At 46.3% G+C, this 22365-nt stretch overlaps 1 long non-coding RNA gene across 1 annotated transcript; it reads left to right on the top strand.

Moving 5' to 3' along the window:
- Positions 1-15832: 15832 nt before the first annotated feature.
- LOC147363428 (uncharacterized) lies at positions 15833-20747 on the top strand. The gene is made up of 2 exons (XR_015137060.1): positions 15833-16069; positions 19984-20747. It is a non-coding gene; the product is annotated as an uncharacterized LOC147363428 (long non-coding RNA).
- Positions 20748-22365: the final 1618 nt, after the last annotated feature.

The raw sequence follows: 22365 nt of genomic DNA, 5'->3' as shown, positions 1-22365 counted from the left end.
AAATTCTGAAATGCACATTCCCCAGCCCCTTTCCCCTTTCCTGTTCCCTGGAGTGGAAAATTGGGAGTGAACTCTGCGGGACCACAGGGATGGCAACATCCTCCTGGGACAGGGATGCAGCAAGGCAAAAGAAATCCAGAGTCCTCATGTCACAGAGCAGAACCATCAGACCAGCTTGGATTCTCTCATGAGAGAGAAAGCAACTTCCATCTTGTTGAAGCTGCTATCATATTTGGTTTCCCAGTTACAGTCACCAAAATCTTTGCCGTGTGTGATTTAAGACTACCTGGCAGTAGAGGACTGTCATAAAAATTACTCACATGTGTGGCACTCGCTACACAGTCAGGTGGGATGGACACAGATATGCAGACTGGAAAGTTGGTGACCCTTGTTAGGCTCTGGCAGAAAATTTAGTAAACTGTTATCTGTGGTCAGTACCTTGACAGGAAGATCCCATGCTCTCTGAGCCTGCAACACTAGGGAACTTGAGAACTGGGGGGTCCTGACTGCTTCTTGCTGCATTCAGCAGATTCCTAGAAAGGGGAGATGAGCTCAGATTAGACTCAGCCTGTTTGCAAGCAGAGACAGAAGGGAACGCGGTTCTGCTGAGGGGGCACCGTGCCTGCTGCCTGCGTCTAAGTTGACTGAGAGTCTGGAAACTTGGAATGTCGAAGAGTTGTCAACACTAAGTGCTTCTGTACCCCAGATAGAAGGCGTGACCAAAGTTGGCTCTGCACAGCCTTGGTAGGAGTTAAGACTGAGTCTTTCTCAAGTTTTCCCAGGTGAGAAGTCTCTGCCAGACTACGGGAGCCAGCTGAGCAGCCAAGATCAGATTAAGGGTGTTCCCTTTCCACCCTGGTCTATTGTCTCAGATGGCCTGAAGATAGCAGCCATGAAGCTGAGAGAGGGGTCTGGGCAGAGCACGGAAGCCACTAAAAAAATACAACCAGTTTTCAGCCTGACAAACTCTGTCAGGACAAGACCTTTGGCTGAGTTACCTGCCCACGGAACTGACTGGAAGCAAATAAGTCCAGGAGCCTGAAAGAGGCATATTCTTCGATGCCCACTTCAGATGTGGTTGTGGAGGGTGGTGACCAGAGTCTCCCAGAGGGCAAAGCCAGGAGCCAAAGAGGACAGTGGACAAAAGAGTTACTTCTAGAAAACAGAAGGACAAGGAGTCTTTATAACATCTGACTAGCATGGCTTGGTAATTGCTGTGGACTGGGGCCATCTGTGTAGTTCCCATTGTTTTATTTTCCGCCTAAGAATTGTTTTAAAAATGCGGTGTGCGGTTCTTGTTCCATCACTGTCTGTTGGAGGAGGGTGGGGGGCAGATGTGTCTTTCAAGTGTGTTGGTCTCCAGACCACAGGTAACCATCTCCAGATCTGACAGCGGTGTTGGGTGCAAGATGGCCTGGCGTTTGAAGTTCCTTGTCTTGGAAGACAGTGTTACGTGTATAAAGAGCGATCACAGACAGTAAGATGGCTAAAGGTGTGGACTGTGGCCAAGTGCCAATTTGCTCCAAGATCCATTTGCCCTTGCCTGTCTAATAATATAACACCTGATGTGTAGTGAAGCAAGTGAATAAAACTGCATTTCCTTGATCCCTCCGCAGCCTTATGTGGCCAGAAGGATGTGAATACAGTGATGGTATGAGTTGTGGATCATTTCAAAGAAAGGCAGGAGACAGTCTCTCCATCCCCTTTCTCTGTCCTGTTGGCCAGAAGGTAGATGTATCGGAGAGTCATGTATGTTGGTCTATGCATATGAATGCAAAACGCTAAGGATGGTGGAGCAACAAGATAGAAGGAGCCAGGGTTCTCAATGTTGTGGAGCTGAGCCAGCATGCTGGTGGGACTTATAAGTGAGACAGAAAGGAACTTGCTCAAACCACCGGCATTTGGGGGTTTTGTTTTTGTTATAGCATCTTAGCTGCTAACCTAAGTAATACAGATGCACCTTAATTACTGCAATACAATAGAATAAATGTTCTAGCAGATGTATGTGTAAGGTGCTAAGGAGAGTGAAATGAAAGATAAATTTTGTTCTAGGGATATCTGGAAAGGCTCCCAGGAGGGGGTGATATGTGAAATGCATCTTAAATGATGAGAGAGCTTTCTAGATGCACAAGTGAAGTGAAAGGGAAGCCCATACTGACAGCTGGACAGCATGAGGCCAGGCTCAAAATGGTGAAAGCGCCTGGTCCAGATGCATAAACACAGAGGCAGTTCTGAGAGATGGGACTGGTGACATAGATGGAGCCAGTTAGGAAGGACTTTGAATGACATGCTGTGGAGCTGAGAGTTTACCGTTTGGAACCACTGAGGGGTTTAAACTATGACAAACCTAGACTGCATATTAAAAAGCAGAGACATTACTTTGCCAACGAAGGTCCGTCTAGTCAGAGCTATGGTTTTTCCAGTGGTCATGTATGGATGTGAGAGTTGGACCATAAAGAAAGCTGAGAGCCAAAGAACTGATGCTTTTGAACTGTGGTGTTGGAGAAGACTCTTGAGGGTCCCTTAGATTTCAAGGAGATCAAACCAGTCAATCCTAAAGGAAATCAGTCCTGAATATTCATTGGAAGGACTGATGCTGAAGTTCCAATATTTTGGCCACCAGATGTGAAGAATTGACTCATTGGGAAACACCCTGATGCTGGGAAAGATTGAAGATAGGAGAAGAAGGGGATGACAGAGGATGAGATGGTTGGATGGCATCACGGACTTAATGGACATGAGTTTGAGCAAGCTCTGAGAGTTGGTCATGGACAGGGAGATCTGGCATGCTGCAGTTCATGGGGTTGCAAAGAGTAGGACATGACTGAATGACTGACCTAAACTGAGGGGTTTAACAGGGAAGTAACATGATCTATTTTTTTAAAAAAATAAGTCTGGCAACTGTGTGTAAGGTGGATTTGAGAAGAGAGAGCCTGGGGGCAAAGGGAAGGAACTATGAAAATGTATTGCAAGTCAATTTCAATTTTCCCACAGAAACAATGTTATTAAAGAGGATTATGTTCCTGGCCATGGGCCTGATATACAGATTTTTATAGAACTGACCACAAAACCCAAACCCCAGGAGTCATAATGGTATACCCATAATCTCTACATTACAAAATTTCTAAACAGTATATGAATAATTAAGCAGGGCCACACAGTAACTAACCACAAAAAGATGTGTATAGTATAATACAATGACTTGAGTCTCTTATTGCTGTCCTTTAAGAATTTTATTGTGTTACAAAAGTAATCTGTTTATTTTTAATAGCCTTATTGAAATATGATTGACCTATAGTGAAGCACACATACTTTAAGTGTACAATGTGGTAAGTTTTGACATTTTTAGACACTCTTGAAGTCATCACCACCATCAAGAAAATGAACATTTCCATCACCCTAAAAGTTTCCTCCTGTGTAATTCTTCCACCCCTCCCTCATCTACCCATTCCCAGGCAATCACCAATTTGCTTTTTGTTTAATGTTCTAGAATTTTATATAAATGTTATCATGCCAGATGTACTCTTTTTTTTTAATTTTTTTTTTTTTTTTTGGCTGTACTGGGTCTTTGTTGCTATGCAGGCTTTCTCTGGTTGTGGCGAGCAGGGGCTACTCTCCAGTTGCGGTGTGCAGGCTTCTTATTGCGGCGGCTTCTCTCATTCCAGAGCATGGGCTCCAGGGCACGGGCTCTGTAGTTGTGGCTCATGGGTTCAGTTGCCCCTCAGCATGTGAAATCTTCACGGACCAGGGATTGAACCTGTGTGGCCTGCTTTGGCGGGTGGATTTTTATCCACTGGAACACCTGGAAAGTCCATGTGAACTCTTTGTAGTCTGACTTCTTTCTCTCAGCGTAATTATTTTTGAGACACATCTATGTTACATAACATATAAATAGTTGGGTTTTTTTTTAATACCGAGTAATATTCCATTGTACAGATATACCACAGTTTGTGTATCCAACCACCTGAAGATGGACCTTCGCTGTTTCCAGTATTTGGTTATTACAAATAAAGCTACTATGTGCATTCATGAATAAGTCTTTATAGAAAAATATGCTTTCATTTCTCTGGGTAAATCTAGGAGTAGAATGGCTGGATCATGAGATGTGTATGTTTAACTTTTTAAGAAACTGCCAAGAAGTTTTCCAATGTGGTTGGTGGTTGTACCATTTTACATTTTCACCAGATATGTGTCAAGTTCCAGTTCCTCCATATCCATGCCAAAACTCGATAGGGCCAATCTATATCCATGCCAAAACTTGAGAGGGTCAATCTATTTTAGCCTTTCCCATAGGTTTTTAGTGGTATCTCAAGTGCTTTATCTGTTATTGATTAGGTTGTTTTCTTACTATTCCTTTCTGAGAGTTCTTTATATATTCTGGATCCAAGTCTTTTATCAGATACATGATTTGCAAATACTTTCTCCAAGCCTATGGTCCCTCTCTTCATTCTCTTAATAGTGTCTGTTTGGATAAATTTGGATAAAGTCCAACGGATCAATTTACTGTTCTATGGGTCATCCTTTTGGTGCTATAGCTAAGAAATTTTTGCCTACTCCATGGTCGTAAAGGTTTTATTCTAGATGTTTTACTGTTTTAAATTTTACATTTAAGTCTATGGCCATTTTGAGTTATATTTTGTGTCTGGTGCAAAGTGTAGATAGAGGGTTACTTTTTTGCTTATGGGCATCAGCAGAATTTTTTGAAAACACCGTCTTTTTTGCATTGCATTGCCTTTGTACCTTTGTTGAAAATCACTTGTCCACGTAAGTAGAGGATAATACTTATAGATCAATTTTACCTCAATAAAGCTGGGTTTTTTTTTTAAGTATAAAGGTTTATTTCTGGTCTCTTGATTCTGTTCCATTGATGTCTATCTTTATGCCAGTAATATCAAACTGTCTTGATTTACCGTAACCTTATAATAAGTTTTGAAATCAGGTAGTGTTTTCCAGCTTCATTTTTCGAAAATTGTTTGGATGATTCTAGGTCCTGGCACTTCCATCTGAATGTTAGAGTCAATTTTTCAAACTTCTGCTTACTTTTATAAACAGAAAACAAAATTAAAAAGTAAAGATCACAATAATTTACCACTTAGAGATTATCCCTGACAATATTTTGGTTGTAATACTTCTTTTTTTTTAAGTCCTCATTTTATTTTTTATTTAATTTATTTTTGGCCACATGACTTGTGGGATCTTAGTTCCCCAACCAGGAACTGAACCTGGGCCCCAGCAGTGAAAATGCTGAGTCCTAACCATGGAGAATCAGGCAATTCCCTTTGGTTGTATATTTCTATATATGCTTTAAAATATTTGTTCTATTCAATGTTTATGTAGCATTATATGCTAAGCAGAGTCGGACATGACTGAAGTGACTGAGCACATATGCTAAACACTTTTTTCAACATTGGGTTTATCAAAATATGATTTATGTATGATAAAATTCACTTTTCAAGTGTATGTTTTGATGAGTTTTGACATGTATATAGAAGCTTGTAACTACCATCACAGTCAAGATGTATAATATTTTCATCACCTGAAGGTTCTTTTATGTACTTTTTCAGTCACTCCCCTCTTCCAACCCCTAGGAATCACTAGTCTGATTTCTTTCCCTGTATTTTTGCCTTTTCCCCCAGCATGTCATGTAATTGGAATCAGAGTATGTGATCTTTTGTGTCTGGCTTCTTTCACTTAGCATATTGCTTTTGAGTTTCATCCACGCTGTGTATATGAGTCATTTGTTCCTTTTATTGCTAAGGAGTATTCCATTGTGTGGACGTACCGCAATTTGCTTATCCATTTAACAGTTGATGGACATGTGGGTTGTTTCCAGTTGGGGCAATTGTGAATAAAACTGTTGTGAATAAATTGTGAACAAAGAAAATTTGTGAATAAAGCAAATAAACATTGGCATTCTGGTATTTGTGTACACATGTTTTTCATTTCTCTTGAGGAAATACGTAGAAGTAGGATTGCTGAATCATTTGCTAAGTGAATGTTTATACATTTTTAGTCTTGGTATTCATAATAGCCATAGCTGATATACTTCAGCTACAATATAAGAGATAGTTCTCTAATGAAAGGTATGTATCATTCTGGACCCATTAAATCATGGTATTTGTATTTCACTCCCATCCATCCATTGTGCAATTTATTTTGACATTTAGCTAGTAAATTTCCACTTTTCCTGGTTATTATATTTGCAAAATACTTGGAAAGCTTTGTTTTTACATTTTTAGCAAACTGATTCAAAATTTTCTTACACTCTTTGTTTGGAAAATTGTCCAAGCTTATTTCTTTAACTGTGTAGATAGAATTTTTAATAGTTGACATATTTACATAGTTTTCAGGAATAACATCACCTTACGATGGAAACACTTCCAAATGACCATTTTCAAAATGCTCTCTCCTTAGTATACTTGAAAAGATGTTCCTCTCTCATTGTTAAAATGTTTCCTATAGGTTGACAGGAAGGACTGATTTTTGTCTGAAATATTGGTTGAGGTCACACACTATCAATAGGCACTCGTCATAGAAAAGGTTAGAGATTAGAATACTCTTGTTTTTTTGTAAAAATAAAAAAATGCACAAATTGTCCTTCAGTTTGATTCCTAGAACACCTGCAGGTTCAGAAAGAGTTTTGTGTTATACCTCTCTTTTTTACAAAGTATGAAAATATTCTGTCTAAGGCCTCGTTTTTATAGAGCCAGCCGCACTGGTGACATTCTGGAGTGCTTAGGATCAAATGAAGCCACGTACTGACGGAGCCAAAGTGGGAGGGTGCCCCCAAACACCCCACACAGCCCTCACCCCCAGGAGTCCCAGAGAAACTTCCAGGACTCAGAATAATATGAACCTGGGACTGAGGAAGGGAGGTGTCAACCCACTTATTAAATATTTGGTAAGTCTAAAGTTTCTAGATTAAAAAAACCTGACTCAATATTTTTTGCTTCACCCAAAGGATCGTACTGCACATTTCACTTTGGACACCAAGATACAGGGAGAGATTTCCAGGGCATCTGCTGAGAGTGTTGGACTCTGTAGGCTGGAAGCCCCCCTGTAGGAAGGAATAGCTTTTCCTTCTAATCAAAAGGAAAGTCCAGGTTCCCACATTGCTCAGTCCCTGGTTCCATCTCCTAAAGGGGGCAGGGGACCACCTCTCCTCTACTGCCTATTCCCCTGGTTGCCTTTGATCCTGGAGGGTGGGGAGAAGCACACCCCCCCCCACCGCCCCCCGCCCACCAGAGGTGGGAAGGGGCCATCAGTACTGTGAGCATTTTCTCAGGGAGCCTCTGGGTGCACCCTCACCAGGCAGAGCCTTCATCAATGACCAATTGGGAGGACCAGGCCCCTGGGCTGCAGGGTGAAGCTGTGTGTGTTTGTAGGGAGCAAAGCCTTAAGATGGGACCTAAATCTGGAGTCATCTGGGAGGCAGGCCCTGGGCAAAGAGCCTCTCCCCACTGCTCCCAGCTTTACAGAGCCTTGTGCTTAGAGGTTCCTCTGTAAATATTTGCTGGATTTAGTTGAATGGAGTTGAAATCTCATTTCCTGATTCCAGCCAGGTTGGAAGGTCAAGCTGGGTGGGCTGGGCTTTCTGATTTGTGGGGGGGGTGGAGTGGGAGGGAGGCGAGGCCAAACTGGGCAGCTCAGCCCTTGGAGGAACATCCTGAACCCCAAAGAGCTTCCTTCCAGCTGCTACTTGGCTGAAGGTCACCATCCCAGATGAGGGTCCCTGTTGGTCCAGGGTGCAGGGAAGCAGCAGGAGGAAGAGGCCGGGGGCAGGGAGGGGCCAAGGGAAGGAGACAGCCAAGCCTAGAGCCCCAGGGAATGTGTGTGCAGAACACGACTTTCAGTTGGGCAGTCTCAGCCCCCATCTTTCAGTACTTCTTTCCCAGAGATGCTTCACAGCCAGTTCTGCCCTTCTTGGCCTGGTGCATGGGGGAGGCTCCCTATTTTGACAATGGGGAAGACCTAGGCAAGTGTGCCGCAATGTGCTCAGCAGCATTGCCTGTCCTCAACACACAATCACAGACCCATGTGCGTATGTACTTGCAGACTCGCCCAGACAGCCCCAGGCACATGTGTGTCATAGGCAGACACACAAGCACACACACTTACCTGCCCTCCGTCAGAACTTCTGGCATGAATACATGTATGTGCATCCCTAGGGACAGCCAGCACCCCCAGACACGGGTCATCCTTCGGGCACAGGCAGCCTGTCCACAGGTCCCACTCGGAGGGACATGAAACAGACGGGGTCCCCCAGGCTGTGTGCTCCCCCAAGGCTGGTGTCCATCAGAGTCAGAGCCGCCTAGAGCAGCTGGCATGACACAGGCTCCCATTGTGCTGCCAGGCCCGGGGGGACAAAGGGGGCCTATTTCCTCCCTCTCCCCACAACCCCTCCCCCATTAGCTTGGGGCCTGGGAGCCCAGCCACCGGTTGCAGAGGGTTAGGGAGACTCCCCAAGAGACCAGGTTCCACATGAGGAGCTCGTGGGGAACCCCAGGCTAAGCAGGGGAAAATGTAACTCCTGCTTCAGTAACCTCAGGGGAACCGGGGACCTCTTCTACTCTTTGGGCAGGGAGAGGAGAATTGGGCTTTGCTCTTGTCCTGCTCAAGGTGGGCACAGATTCCCTAAAATGTCTGGGAGGAGAGTTTCGATTCCTCATCAAATGGGGACATGGTCGCTCTGTGACTCTGAATTGTGAGGGTCTGGGGGCTGCAGCCTGCTGGTCGCTTCACTCCTTGACATGCCTCCATGACCATAGCCACTGCCAACATCACGCTCTCCATTTCTGATCTGACATCTTCATTACTTTTTCCAGCATGCAACCCCACCCCACCCCACCCCGAGGTGTACATTCAGTCTGCCCCTGTCCCTGGGAGCGCTCTCTAGGTGCAAGCACGGCTCTAAGCACGGGCGTGCTGGGCTCCTCTCATTTCACTCTGTGACAGACTTGCACCAGTGCTAGGTTCCAGGCAAACTGAAGTTTCTTGTTTGGTTGTATTTTATTTTTTAAAAAATATGTATTTATATGGCTGCACCAGATCTTAGTTGCGTCATGTGGGATCTTTAGTTGTGGCATGCAGGATCTAGCCCCCTGACCAGGGATTGAACGTGGGCCCCCTGCACTGGGAGCTCAGAGTCCCAGCCACTGAACCACCAGGGAAGTCCCAAAACTGAAGTTTCTTGCTTTCTTCCGAATACAATGCCTTTTTCTTTCTCTGTGCTTTTTGCTCATTCACACAGTGAGGAATACAATAAACACTTATTGAGCACAGGGTTACCAGACACAATCATGCAGTATTTTTATTCATTATTATTGTTATTCGTTGCTTATTTAAATCTAACTGGGTGTTCTGAATTTTTATTTGCTAAATAAAATTAGCAAGTTAGTGAGGACCTAGCTGAGCACCTACCAAGAGCTGTGTTTGGAAGATACAGTGAAGAAAGACCCAGTGTAGCAGGGGAGATTCAGTGTAGCAGGGGAGGTTGACAAGCACACACAGCCCTACCACAAGGAGGACTGGGGCTCTTATAGGGGAATTTCAGGGTGCCATGGGTGACCCAGGAAAGAAAGTCCATACTAACAGAAAAGAAATTATATATCACTATGTCAGTTACGTTACTGTGCTGGGCTCAGTTGTGCCCGACTCTTTGTGACCTCATGGACTGTAGCCTGCCAGGGTCCTCTGTCCTTGGGGATTCTCCAGGCAAGAATACTAGAGTGGGTTGCCATGCCTTCCTCCAGGGAATCTTCCCAACCCAGGGACTGAACCCAGGTCTCCCACATTGCAGGTGGATTCTTTACCATCTGAGCCACCAGGGAAGCCCTAGTTATATTTTATACACATTGGGCTTCCTCCATAGCTCAGTCGGTAAAGAATCTGCCTGCATTAGTTATATATTAACATATTAGTTATATATTATAGTTATATTGCAACTATTTTTAATTATAGCATTCATTGCTATGCAATTAATTCTCTTCTACATCCTGTTTGCAGCAACACTGGTGGTCTTGGGAGGGCAGGGAAGGCTTCTGGGAGGAGGGGCACTTCACTAAGACTTGCTTAGTCTGTTCAGGCTGCCATAACAGTACACCACAGAGTGGGTGACTTATAAACAACAGAAATTCACTTCTCACAGTTCTGGAGGTGGGAAGTCCAAGGTCAGTGCACCAGTAGGTTTGATGCCCGGTGAGAGCCTGCTTCCACCTGCTTCCAAATGGCCGTCTTTCTGCTGTGTGCTTACATGATGGGAAGGGTGAGGGAGCTCTCTGGGGTCTCTTTTATAAGGGCACCAATCTCATTCACCAGGGTTCTACCCTTATGGCTTAATCTCCTCCAAAGGCCTCACCTCCTAATACCATCATGTTGCGGTTAGGATTTTGACATACGAACTTTGGTGGCACACAGACATTCAGTCCACAGGGAGTCTTAAAAACTCAAGGATGAGGAAGCTCCAGTGAGCACGGGGACAGGAAAGACGGGGTGTGATTCTGAGCATTGGTACAGGAGGCCCCACAGTTGGGGGCCCCCTCTCCTGGGTGGAATCAACTGGGACAGGACTGCAGGCATCTGGAGGAGCACTAGTCAAGGCTGGCATACAAGACTGGGCAGACAGAGACGGAGGAAACTCAAACTGTGTGCGTCGCCTCCGCCTTCTATAAAAGCAGTTTGAGCGCTCGGCACTCAGAAGAGGAAATGGCAGGTGTCACATTGACCTTGTGAACCACCACGACACCCTCCCTTCCACTGTATGACTCCCCAGTTGACTTGGTAGCCGACCCATGGTTGGATGTGAGGGGGGCGGTTTATGACCAGACAAAGACCTGAGTGTGCATGCGTGTGAGCACGTACAGCTGGGTGAAGTGGCTGGGTGCCTGAGCGCAGGACATCTGTTATTGTTTCGTTGGTTTCAGTTTGCTGGACTAGGGCAGCAAAGAATGTGAAAAACACAAGCATGAGTTTTAGAAACACTCAAGTTCGAATTCTGACCCTGTCCTTTTGTTGTTTAGTCACAAAGCATGTCTGACTCTTTTGCAACCCCATGGACTCTTGCCCACCAGGCTCCTCTGTCCAAGGGATTTCTCAGGCAAGAATACTGGAGTGCCATTTCCTTCCTCAGGGGATCTTCTTGACCCAGATATCGAACCCACGTCTCCTGCATGGCAGATAGATTCCTTAAAACTAAGCCATTTGGGAAGCCCAATCTGTCACTTACTCACTGGTTAATCTCCACTGAGTTACTTAATCTCTCTGAGCCTAAGTTTCCCTCTTTGTAGAATGGGGGAAACTCCACCTAATTTTACCTTAAAACAAGCAAGCCAACAAATTAATGGGGATAATGCTAAACTTGCAGAATCGTTAGGAGGATTAAATGAGATGATGCAAGCAAAATAGCAGGCACATAATTGACTCTGTAGAGGTTTATTTTTCTTTTCCTCCAAGCACCACACCTGCTATTCACACATGAATAATAAGAGCAGAGGCATTTATCTGTGAATCAACCTGTTAAGATTTTCTAACGTATTCATAATTAAGAGATGGAACATCACACTCTTTCAATATCCCAGTGAGACTTCCTGTATTTACAAACTTTTGTAAACTAAGAATCATCAGGACTTGTTATTCACCGGTGGTTAAGATTTAAAGAACGACCCATATCTGGGGACAGTCAGGCATTTTCATCATTAGATTTCTGCTGGTCACAAATGACTGCAGAAACTGTTTTTCTTATTCCAATTTAGGAATTTCTCTGGGATGTGTTCTCAGTACTCCAAGGGAGTAATGGGCCATCTGTAGCTCTTCTGGTGCTGTCATCACTGACTGCCCCAAGCAGAGGCCTAAATCTGTCATCTGTTCTGCTAATCCCAGGGAAAACCTTGTTTTCTGGGCTTCCCTGGTGGCTCAGATGGTAAAGAATCAGCCTGCCATGCTGGAGACCCAGGTTTGATCCCTGGGTCAGGACTGAACCTTCTCCTTGGAGAAGGGAATGGCAACCCAGAAATTCCATGGACTGAAGAGCCTGGCGGGCTGCAGTCCACGGGGTCCCAAAGAGTCAGACACGACTGAGAGACTGACTCACACTCACTTTCTCTTGCCTCTGCTTTGAACACTAAAGAAGATCTCTATTGTGGACTAAATGTTTGTGTTACCACCATCCCCCCATTCATATACTGACGCCCTGGCCACAGGGGAAAGACACGGAGAGAAGGCAGCCATCTTACAAGCCACGAGGAGAGCCCTCCCTAGGCGGCAAATCAGCTGGCACCTTCACCTTGAACTTTCAGCCTCCAAAACTATGAGAAATGAATATCTGTTGTTGAAAACACCCACCTCCAGTGCTTTGTTATGGCAGCCCGAGTGGACAAATAAGCCTCTCTGTGCCTCCCATGCCTTATCTACCCACAGCGGCTTTGTCTCAAACTCCTGCCAGCACGTGACATGAGTGCCCCTCTCCACTTCTAATCAGCGGGTTTCCCCCAGAAACCAACTTTCCACGCAGCCCATTCCCTTTCCTCTTAATCAGGTTCAGTCTTCATCGAACGGGCTTTTTTTTTTTTTTTTTTAGCTTTGGTTTTATCTATGCATCTAATTTTCACAATAGTAGTATGAAGGATGTATTATTATAATGATACTCATTTTACTGATGAGGAACCAAAAGCATAGAGAGGTTAAATAAATTACCCAAAGTCCCTCAAGCAACCAAGACCAGAGTTTGGCCTCTGAAGCATTGAATGGACTTCTTTGCTCACTATGCTAAAGGCAGCAGATTCTATAAACTGGCATTTTCTAGCCACTTTTCATCTTTGAAGTGCTTTCTTCCCCCCAAATCTGTATTTTAAAGCGTACCCAAAGGGCACAGCAGTTTTTAAATGGCGACACCATTGAGTGGCCGTCTTTGGAGCGCTCACTCTGTGTTCCTGAGGGGTCGGGAAACGGAGGGGAAGATGATATGTGAATGCCCCCCACCCCAAAGGGCTGGGCTCCCTTGGGTTGTCATTTCTTCACTCCTGCTCTTCCTGTCTTCAGCCTCCCTTGCCCACTCCTCACCAGCTAACCCAGTTCTAGCCCAGCACGCTGGCCTGGGTCCACCCCCTCTTCCCCCGTCTCACCTCCCTTTTTGACGGTCAGCCCCCTGCAGTTGGTGGCCGCGTCTCTCTCACCTTTATGAATCTGAATGACCAAGAGCCTGCCGTGATTTACCACTGTGCTTACGTGTGTTCTCTTTCCAATCTCAGTATTAATTCCTTTGGGTAGTTTCTCTTCTCCCCATTTTACAGAAGAAGAAACTGATTCACTGAGACAAGTTTCCCTGCCTAGAATCAGGCAGCAGAGGAAGGAAGTGGGGTTCACACCAGGCCTCCTGGCAACAATCTCCTCTGCTCCCTCAGCCCCCAGCCCAGGCCCAGCCCTCTGTCCCTTTCCTGAGCTGCCGTCTCAGAGCCCCTTTCCCTCTGTCTGACCTGCTCACATGCTCCCCATGCTCCCCTAAGCGCGAGTCCTCAGGCCACTTTATTTTTGGGTACATTCCTCTAGAACACCAGCCTGGGAACCCACAGCACCTACAAACAGAACGTGCACATGCTGAACCCTTGATTATCTTGGGTGAAGAAATGAACCCTGTTTTCCTAACTAGACATCAAGTCCTAAGCAACAGAACATACCTGCTTAGCTTCTGTCCCCAGCACAGGGCTGGGCACACTGCAGGACTTCCTCCCCTGCCCACTGGACACTCCCACCCCTGCCTCCAGCTGCTCATTATAAACCCCCCAGACTAGCACCCATGATCCTTGCCCCTGCTGCCAGAATTCACTTGTGCCATGATTGTTAATATGGCCCTTCCTTTTTCTCTCTGAATCAACATTAGCTTTGCTAACTCCCTTCCCTCCACCTGATAAGGATGGGGTAACGGCATCTGGACAAACTTGGGGTGTGCTTTTCTTGCCTTGTCAGAACAGCAGCTCCTATCTGGCTGGCGATGGGCTGAGAGCCAGCCCCCAACAATGGAGGCCTTGTGAGCCGGCCTTGGGGGTGTGCTGTGAGCCTGCAATTCAGCACACACACAGCCCTTCCGGGTGCCACCTTCTTATCTCCTGCCGCGGAGCGCTTGCCAGCGTTGGGGGTGTAACCCAAGCCCTGTAATTGCATGTCCTGATAGAGCATTGCTGGGCTTGGGCCACTGCTGTACATTGTACCCCAGTGAGAGTTCTGGGGATTGTCACCATGTACCGTGGCTCTCCTGTCTGGGGAGCCTCTGGCTGGGTGTCCTCCACTCTTCTCCCAGGGGTCTTGGACTGACTAGGAAAACCACAGCACAAGGCAGGCGGTCTCAGCTTCCCACACCTCAGAATCAGTGTGCTGGGGGACCCCCCTACTCCAGTCCAGTCACAAAGAATGTTTTCTCTTTCCTGTGCATCCCCTCACCTCCAGCCTACTGCGTGCTGTTCTTAGTCTCCCTTTCTCTGCACTCCTCCACCTCTCTCATTCTGCTTGCCCTTGTTATCTTCAGCTTTATCCTGCCTTCTTTCTTGGGCTCTCCCCCTCCATAGGGCCAGCCTCTCTTTCCATTTTCTTCCTTCTCTCTGGGTCTTCTGCCACAGAAGGAGCTTGGAGGGCAACTCTGCTGTTCCCAAGACTCTGACCTCTCCGAAAGCTCTAAGATGTGGTGGGGGGAGCAGTTAACTCCAAGGACCCCTCCCACTCACCCCAAAAACACCATCCTGGCTCACCAGGCACCCCCTCCCCCCTGGGCTGTGAGCTTGGAACAGTGCCTGGGACACAGTGCACTATGGGACTGAAAAGACCCTGGCCCTCCCCAAACTTCCTGTTCGGGAGAGAAAAATGGATACCGAACAAGTCTTCAGGTGGCAAGTGCTGTGATGAGTGACTGTGAGGTCTCATCTGGGACTTCCCCAGTGGAAAAGAAGAATTGGTTTCTTTGCACCGGGACCATTTGTTTCCAGTAGACCCCTCGTCACCACGTCGTATTAAGTTTCGTTTGCAGGTTTTGAGAGGATGGCTCTGTTTGCCATTAACAACCAACAATAAGAGAAAGTGAGCATGCAGAGACAGGGGAGCCCATCAGAATATCACAGGAAGAGGTGATGAAGGCCCGGTATCATGCTGGCGATGGAAAAAATGGAGGGAAGGACCAATTCAAGAGCATCAGGGCGGTAGAATCGGTCTGTTGGGGGCTCGGATGCAGGGTGACATGGGAAGAAGGTATAAGCATGGCTCCTAGTTCTCTAGCTCAAGCTGCTAGATTGACAGAGATGCCATTTACAATATGGGAAAAGTGGGATAGCACATATTTGGGGCTGGGAGGGGAACCAAGAGTTCAGCTGTAGGCATGTTAAGCTTGAGATGCCCAGGAGATGACAGCATTGGCATCCCTACCCGCCTTTGCTGCAGTGGAAGCCTCCTGCCTATCCCCCTACTCCAGCAAGTGTTTCTGGTTGAGTTGTCACATTCACAGCCTCACTTCCACAAGCATACAGAGACACAGAAGGGCGTGGTTCGGGCTGCCCAATCAGAGCACTCACCCTGGACACGGAGATGGTTGTTGAAGCAAGCACACGTGGGGGACACTGAGGAAGGGAGGACTGCGCTCTTCTCTGAGTTTGCAAGCTATAAGGAAAGGTACAGCTAGTGCTGCCAGTGGCATTGTTCAGCCAGAGAATAAAACCCACACAGAGGAAACTCTGATCAGGAAATGGAGACAGACTAAGCTCTGGCAACACCATTTGAACCTCTGGGTCCATCCCTACCTGAAGCTAGATCCTCTCTTTGATCCAATACCTGACCTCAGAAAATCTTTTTCCCCCTAGGAGCTAGTTTGAATACTTCTCCATGTGACTGAAAGAGACAATCCAATAAAGCTAACACCGCATCCTAGAGGTGTCAGGTGGGCCTTCTGGAACAAAGACATGCAGGCGTGGAGGAAGTCAGGTTCTGAGGAGGGACAGACAAATGAGACCTTGGCTAGAGATGGACGTGACGGAATCAAAGGACACGGGACTCCAACATTCACCTTTGCTTTCTTTCTCAAGTTTTTACCCTCCAGGTAGGTGCGACTGTGGGACTAGATCAGGTTAAAGGGGTGTGGGTGGAGGTCCTGTGGGGGCTTTCCATTTCCCACTGGATGGTGAGAACTGCAGGAGTAGCTCTCATGGACGTGGTAACCCTGGACTCCAGTAGACACTGCCTGATGCCCCATGTAAAACCGAAGCCCCCTTCCACCATCTGCTGAGAGTATTGTTCACTCACAGTTCAACTGAATCTGCCCCCAGAAACGGCTTTTTATGTTTCCTTCCTGGGGGGTGTTAAAGGGGGCCTATATCCAATAACTAGTGAAGTAACAAGCCCAGCTCCTCGCCTTAATTGAGATAACTTTGAAGGCCACCCCAGCTCCCGAGCTCCTCCGGGACTGGCTGAGTCCTCTGTTATGACTGCATCATAGTTCGGCTCTGCCCTTTGCCCTGTTTTACCTGCATCACCACCACCCCTCTGCTGCCACCCACAATGAGAGTCCACTCCCCAATAGGACATCTGGCTGCACATCTATCTCAGAGCTCGTTTCCCGAGTAATCCAACCCCTGACAGAAGCTGTCTTAGACTGTGTTCTAGAAGCAGCATGTTGCAACTAGTGAAGTAAAAAGGTACAAGAAACTTGAGTTCTCGAAAACCACTAAACCCCAGTATCAGCCCTGAACCATCAAGGTATATGATAGAAAAACAAGCAAAAAAAAAAAAGAAAAACCAACCTTCTATTTTGTTTAAGCTAATGTAGTTTGAGGTCTTTGTTACAGCAGTCTAAACCATATTCTGATTAACATAGAATTTGATATCCAGAAGCAGAATGTTAGATGTGGCAAAAATTTAAATATGAGGCATTGTGCCATTGTCAGACAGTGAGCAGGTATATCAGGTTGGAAGGCTGGTGACCTGTGCTATGCAAAACAGTTGGTAACAGTATCTCCTCTGATATCTTGGAAGACAGTTCACATGCCTACTGAGCCTCTAGTTCTGGAGGAAGTGGTTAGAAAAGGTGCAAATGTTGGTGGGTATAGTGTTCTCCCCACATTAAGCAAGGTCCTGGAAGAGAGAGAAACTCAGCAGAGACAGCAGTTTGCAAGCAGAGGTGAAAATAAACAGAGCCCTGTTTATGGAGATTCTTTGTGTCTGGGGCCAGTATCATAAGTTGACTAAGAATAATCTAGTATTTGGAACCTCCGCATGCTGAGAAAGTCAACTGCTTATGTACCCCAAACTGAGGAAGTGATGTGAAGGGGCCCTGAAGAGGCAGCTTTCCCAGGAGATAAGCCTGTGGCCCAAGCCATTCCCAATCAGTTCCCATTAAGAACAGCCTGCCAGACAGTGGGAGTCAGTTCAACAGCCCAGAGCAGATTAAGGGTGTTGCCTTTCCACCCAGACCTGCCAGGTTAAGTAACCGCATGAAATATTGTGAAGTTAAGAGAAGGTAGGAAGGACTTCCCTGGTGGTCCAGTGGTTTGAAGGCTTCCCACCAATATAGGGAAGATGGGCTCAGTCCCTGGTTCAGGGGGGTCCCACGTACCGTCATTGTACCACAACTACCGAAACCCGTTCACCCTAGAGCCCGTGCTCCGTAACAAGGGAAGCCACTGCAACGAGAAACCCACACATCACAAGCAGAGAAAGCCCGTGGGCAACAAAGAGCCAACACAGCCAAAAATAAACAAATAAGAGAGGGTGAAACGGACAGAGAATAGAGGCTGGGAAATAAATATGCACACGTGTGTCTTCCGGCTTAAGAATTATGTCTACACAGCTTTTTTCACTGGGCTACTTGCTTATGAGACAGATTAGAAATAAATAGACTCTAATTATGCTGTTTTTTTTTAATAGTTTTATGAGGTATAATTCATATATGATAAAACTCACCCTTTAAAAGTAGACAATTCTGTGGTTTTTAGTGTATTCATGGAGTTGTACAACTGTCACCGCTACCTCATCCTAGAACACTTTCATTACCTCCAAAAGAACCTCCTTTTTCACCATCTGTAAAAGTCTCCGAGTCCAGAGTCTCGATTCTGTCCCACTGATTTATGTCAGTCCCTATCCCAGTACCATACTGTGTTAATTACTATAGTTTTGCAGTAAGTTTTGAAATAAGGTGGTATGAGTTTTCCAACTTTGTTCTTCTTTTTCAAGGCTGTCTTGGCTACTCTGGGTCCCTTGCAATTTTGTATGCGTCTTAAAATACATTTTCCATTTCTGCAAAAAAAAAAAAAAGCAGTTGAAATTTTAACAGGGATTTCATTGAATCTGTAAGGCCATTTGGGAGAGTATTACCATCTGAACAATATTAAATGTTCCAATCCACAGACATGGGATGATTTCCACTTATTTAGTTATTCTTTAATTTTTTTTAATGATGTTTTATAGTTTTCAATGTACAACCCGGGAACTTCTGTTGTTAGATTTATTCCTATTTAATCCTTTTCTATATGATTGCAATTGGATTATTTTTTATATTTAATTTTTGTACATTATGCTAAGTTTCTGAGGGAAATTAATTGGCAAAAGGCTACAGGGCTGGCCAGTACAAACTCTAGGATGGCTCAACTTGTAAAGCAAGCTGTGAGTTCCCAAACCTGCAGCAGTGGGTAACAGGCTGTGAAAAACCCAAAAGGTTATATCCTCCAATGCCCTCTTCAGATATGGCCCCGGAGGAGCCTTGTAGACAAAGAAAGATGGCCCAGAGGGTGGAGCCAAGAGTCTGAGGTTTTTAGAACATTCTCCTCTCTGAGGTAGGGAACCTTTGGCATTCTTGCCCAGTTAGATCTGCATCTGCTAACTGCTATAGTCCTGCTCTGCATTTTCTGTGTTTCTCTCATCCAAATGGCAAATTTAACTATGTATATCCCATTCCTGGGCTTCCCCAGTAGCTCAGCTGGTAAAGAGTCTGCCTGCAATGCAGGAGACCCGGTTCGATTACTGGGTTGGGAAGATCCCCTGGAGAAGGGATAGGCTACCCATTCTAGTATTCATGGGCCTCCCTGATGGCTCAAACAATAAAGAATCCGCCTGGCATGCGGGAGACCTGGAGAAGATTCCCTGGAGGAGGGCACAGCAACCCACGCCAGTATTCTTGCCTGGAGAATCCGCATGGACAGAGGAGCCTGGCGGGCTACAGACCACGGGGTCGCAAAGAGTCTGACGCGACTGAGCGACTAAGTACAGCACAGCACATCCCATTCCTATTGTATATGTGTATGTGTTGCTGGTTGGTAAAGATTAGGGGGCAAATAACTTATTTTTCAGTTTTTATGTCCCCAGACCTATATGTGAACTTCATATAAAGGTCTGACAATTGTCAGGAACACCTGGGCTTGGAGCTGCTTGCACTGATGGATGAAACCTTGTGTGTTTAGGCTTGAGAAGGGGATGAGTATGTTGCAAGTATGAGAAGAATATGCATTTATTTAGGTCGTCAGAGGTACAGACTATGGCAGAGATCACTAGCTTTCCCTGGACAGCCATTCTCCTCTTCTTCAATAGGGATGGAATCTGACACTTTGCTGCCCAAGCAAAGAATGTATTTCCTAAGTTCCTTTGCAACTAGGTGTGTGTTTTGACCACCCCTGAGAGCAACATCATGTGAGTAGTTACAATGTATGCAGCTGGCAGGCAGTGCCCTTCAAAGGAAGTAGGCATACCTTCTTCCTCTTTTCCCCTTTTTATCTGGCTGGGAGAATGAAGTGCTGGCAAGGGCTGGGGCATAAATCTCAGAGAGAAGCTGCAAGTGAAAGATGGCAAACCAGCAGATGGAAGAAGCTACCATATTACTCCTAAATTGCCTTCCCAGGCTTTACAGGCAAGAGTCAAACTTCTACTTTTGATTTCTACTCTTGGGGGTTTCTGTGTTACAGCAGCCTAGCGTTATCCTAACTAATCAGAGAGTTTATCTGTTTTTCCTTTTTTTTTTTTTTCCAGCTATGCCTCATGACTTGCAGGATCTCAGTTCCCTGACCAGAGATTGAACCCGGGCCACAGCAGTGAAAGAACGGATCCTAACCACTGGACCGCCAGGGAATCCCCAGTTTATCTGTTTTTAAGTTGAGAGAGACTAGAGCATGTTGTGTGCTCATGAAAATAACCCATTAAAGACGGAGGGATTGATGAGGAAAGAGTGGGCAGATAACCGAAGGAACAAGGTCCTTGAGAAGATGAGAAGGAATGGGATTCAGGAAACAAGAGATAGAATCTTCCTTTCACTGAATAAACTTGGATCTGTCTTCCGTTGTGATAATGCAAACATAGGAATATTTGTGAATTTAGTGGTGGGAAGATGAGGGAGACTCAATATAGTTGCAAGGGAGTGATGCTGTTATAACCCATGAAATTTTGTATTTGTTGGACTCCTCCGCATATCATTTGTTCCCTGATGCACTCATCGTTGATCGATGAATTCTTTATTTTTATTTAATTAGTTGTTTGTAGTGATGTGATAGGCACCTGCAAAACCACCAGCCAAACCGGAGCCTTGACAATGACCCACATCTTTCCCTATGATTCCTCCTCCCATCGCATCCCCCGCCTCCCTCATCCGCAGTAACTACCATCTTCAAGTCTATGTACCACATGCCCTTGGCATCCTTTTCGTGTAGTTTTGTGGTACCTATGTATATTTCCAAAATTTATGTATTTTATATTAATGGTTTATAACCTAATTAAAAGAATACCATTTTCCCCCACAATCTTCGAGGATGTACATTTTTAATCTAATTGTATATTGCTAAGATTTATTCATGTTATTTTACTTTGCTGTGGCTCATTTATTTAACCTGCTCTATGATAGTCCATAGCACCACCGACTCAATGGACATGGATTTAAGCAAATTCCCAGAGACAGTGGAAGGCAGAAGAGCCTGGCGTGCTGCAGTCCATGGGGTCGCAAAGAGTCAGATGCGACAGCAACTGAGCAACAAAAACAGCGAATGATGGTCCATTATGAGAATATCTCACAGTTTATAAACCATGGGCTCTAAGCTGAGAAGGGAAAGAAGTGAAGAAAGGAAGGGGCTGATGGATAGAGAGAAAGCGAAGGAATCAGTGGACCAGAGTGTTCTGTGAGGCCGGAGAGCTGTGGCAGGGGCACCTGGATTGGGGAGCAGGAAGGCTTGGAGGTGACGGATGGATGAAGAGTGAGGGGATGAGAATTTCCGACTTCAGAAGTGATGAGGCTTTGGCGGCTGTAAGATCTTCAAGGACAAATGAGGCAATGATAGCTAAGGTGGGGATAATTGGAGATGTAGGTGACAGAAGCAAGAGGTCAGAGTGTGGATACGGGCCATTCTATTTGTCTAGGATGGTGGCAGGAGGGGGACAGAGGAGAAGATGAGGCGGTTTGAATGGGGGTCTTCAGTGGGGGAGGGAGCAGGCCTGAGAGGCTGGGAGGTGCCCGGAACAAGGGAGGAGGATGGCAGAGCCAGAATCAGCAGTGTCTGAGTCAGGGCTTTATAGAAGGCTGGGAGGAACGGCTGGAAATGATCCTGAGGAGTAATAAGGACAAGCTCCGCCTTTCAGCTCTGAGGTGCAGAGAATGTGAGACTCAACAGCCTCCACTCCCAAGGGTGGCAGGGAGGTGGTAGCTCAGGCCCAGGAGTAGGACACACTCTGAGAAGAGGCTGAAGGTGTAGCAGAGAGCGCTGCCTGCGGTGTATCGTGAGAGCAGGAGAAGGGCTGATGGTGGGGAAGCAGGCCTGCATCTCGGGGCTCAGCGAGGCAGGCGAGGAAGCCGCGCAGGCGTGGGAGGGCAGGTGGCCCTGGACCTCGTGGATGGATGGCCAGCCTTGGCCGTCTCTCATCGGCTAGGAGCGCTGCCTGCTCCTGGCCGTGGCAAACGTGTGCAAGCGTCATCGCTCAGCATCTCGCTCCCACGCCGCTGTGTCACCAGCCCTGTGTGTCCCTCGGGGCTGATGAACCTCATGTGAAGGGGAGCCAGAGAGTCAGGGGAAGCCAGTGCAGAGAACTGCCTTGGTTAGAGGAGGCCCAGGGATCCTGGACACCCAGTGTCACCTTCCTGTCTGTTCAGGTGGGGCCTACCAGCTCCCAGTGCCCGGGGTTCGTCCAACTTGCTCTGTGAGAAGTCTTCTGACTCCAGTCTGAGATTAGAGACAACCTCTTGGCTCTTAGGGAGGCCCCTCTAAGGGATGAGTTTGGAGGGAAAGAAGATGAAATGAAGCCAGCCTCTTGGCAGCCAAGTTCAGTTCAGCTGCTCAGTCGTGTCCAACTCTGAGACCCCATGAATCGCAGCATGCCAGGCCTCCCTGTCCATCACCAACTCCCAGAGTTCACTCAAACTCATGTCCATCG

This window comes from Bos grunniens, chromosome 11 (assembly GCF_055505025.1).
Source record: "Bos grunniens cultivar Pamir isolate PY7600 chromosome 11, Bosgru_T2T1.0, whole genome shotgun sequence".
NCBI lineage: Eukaryota > Metazoa > Chordata > Mammalia > Artiodactyla > Bovidae > Bos > Bos grunniens.
This window is presented reverse-complemented; position numbering and strand designations above follow the sequence as displayed.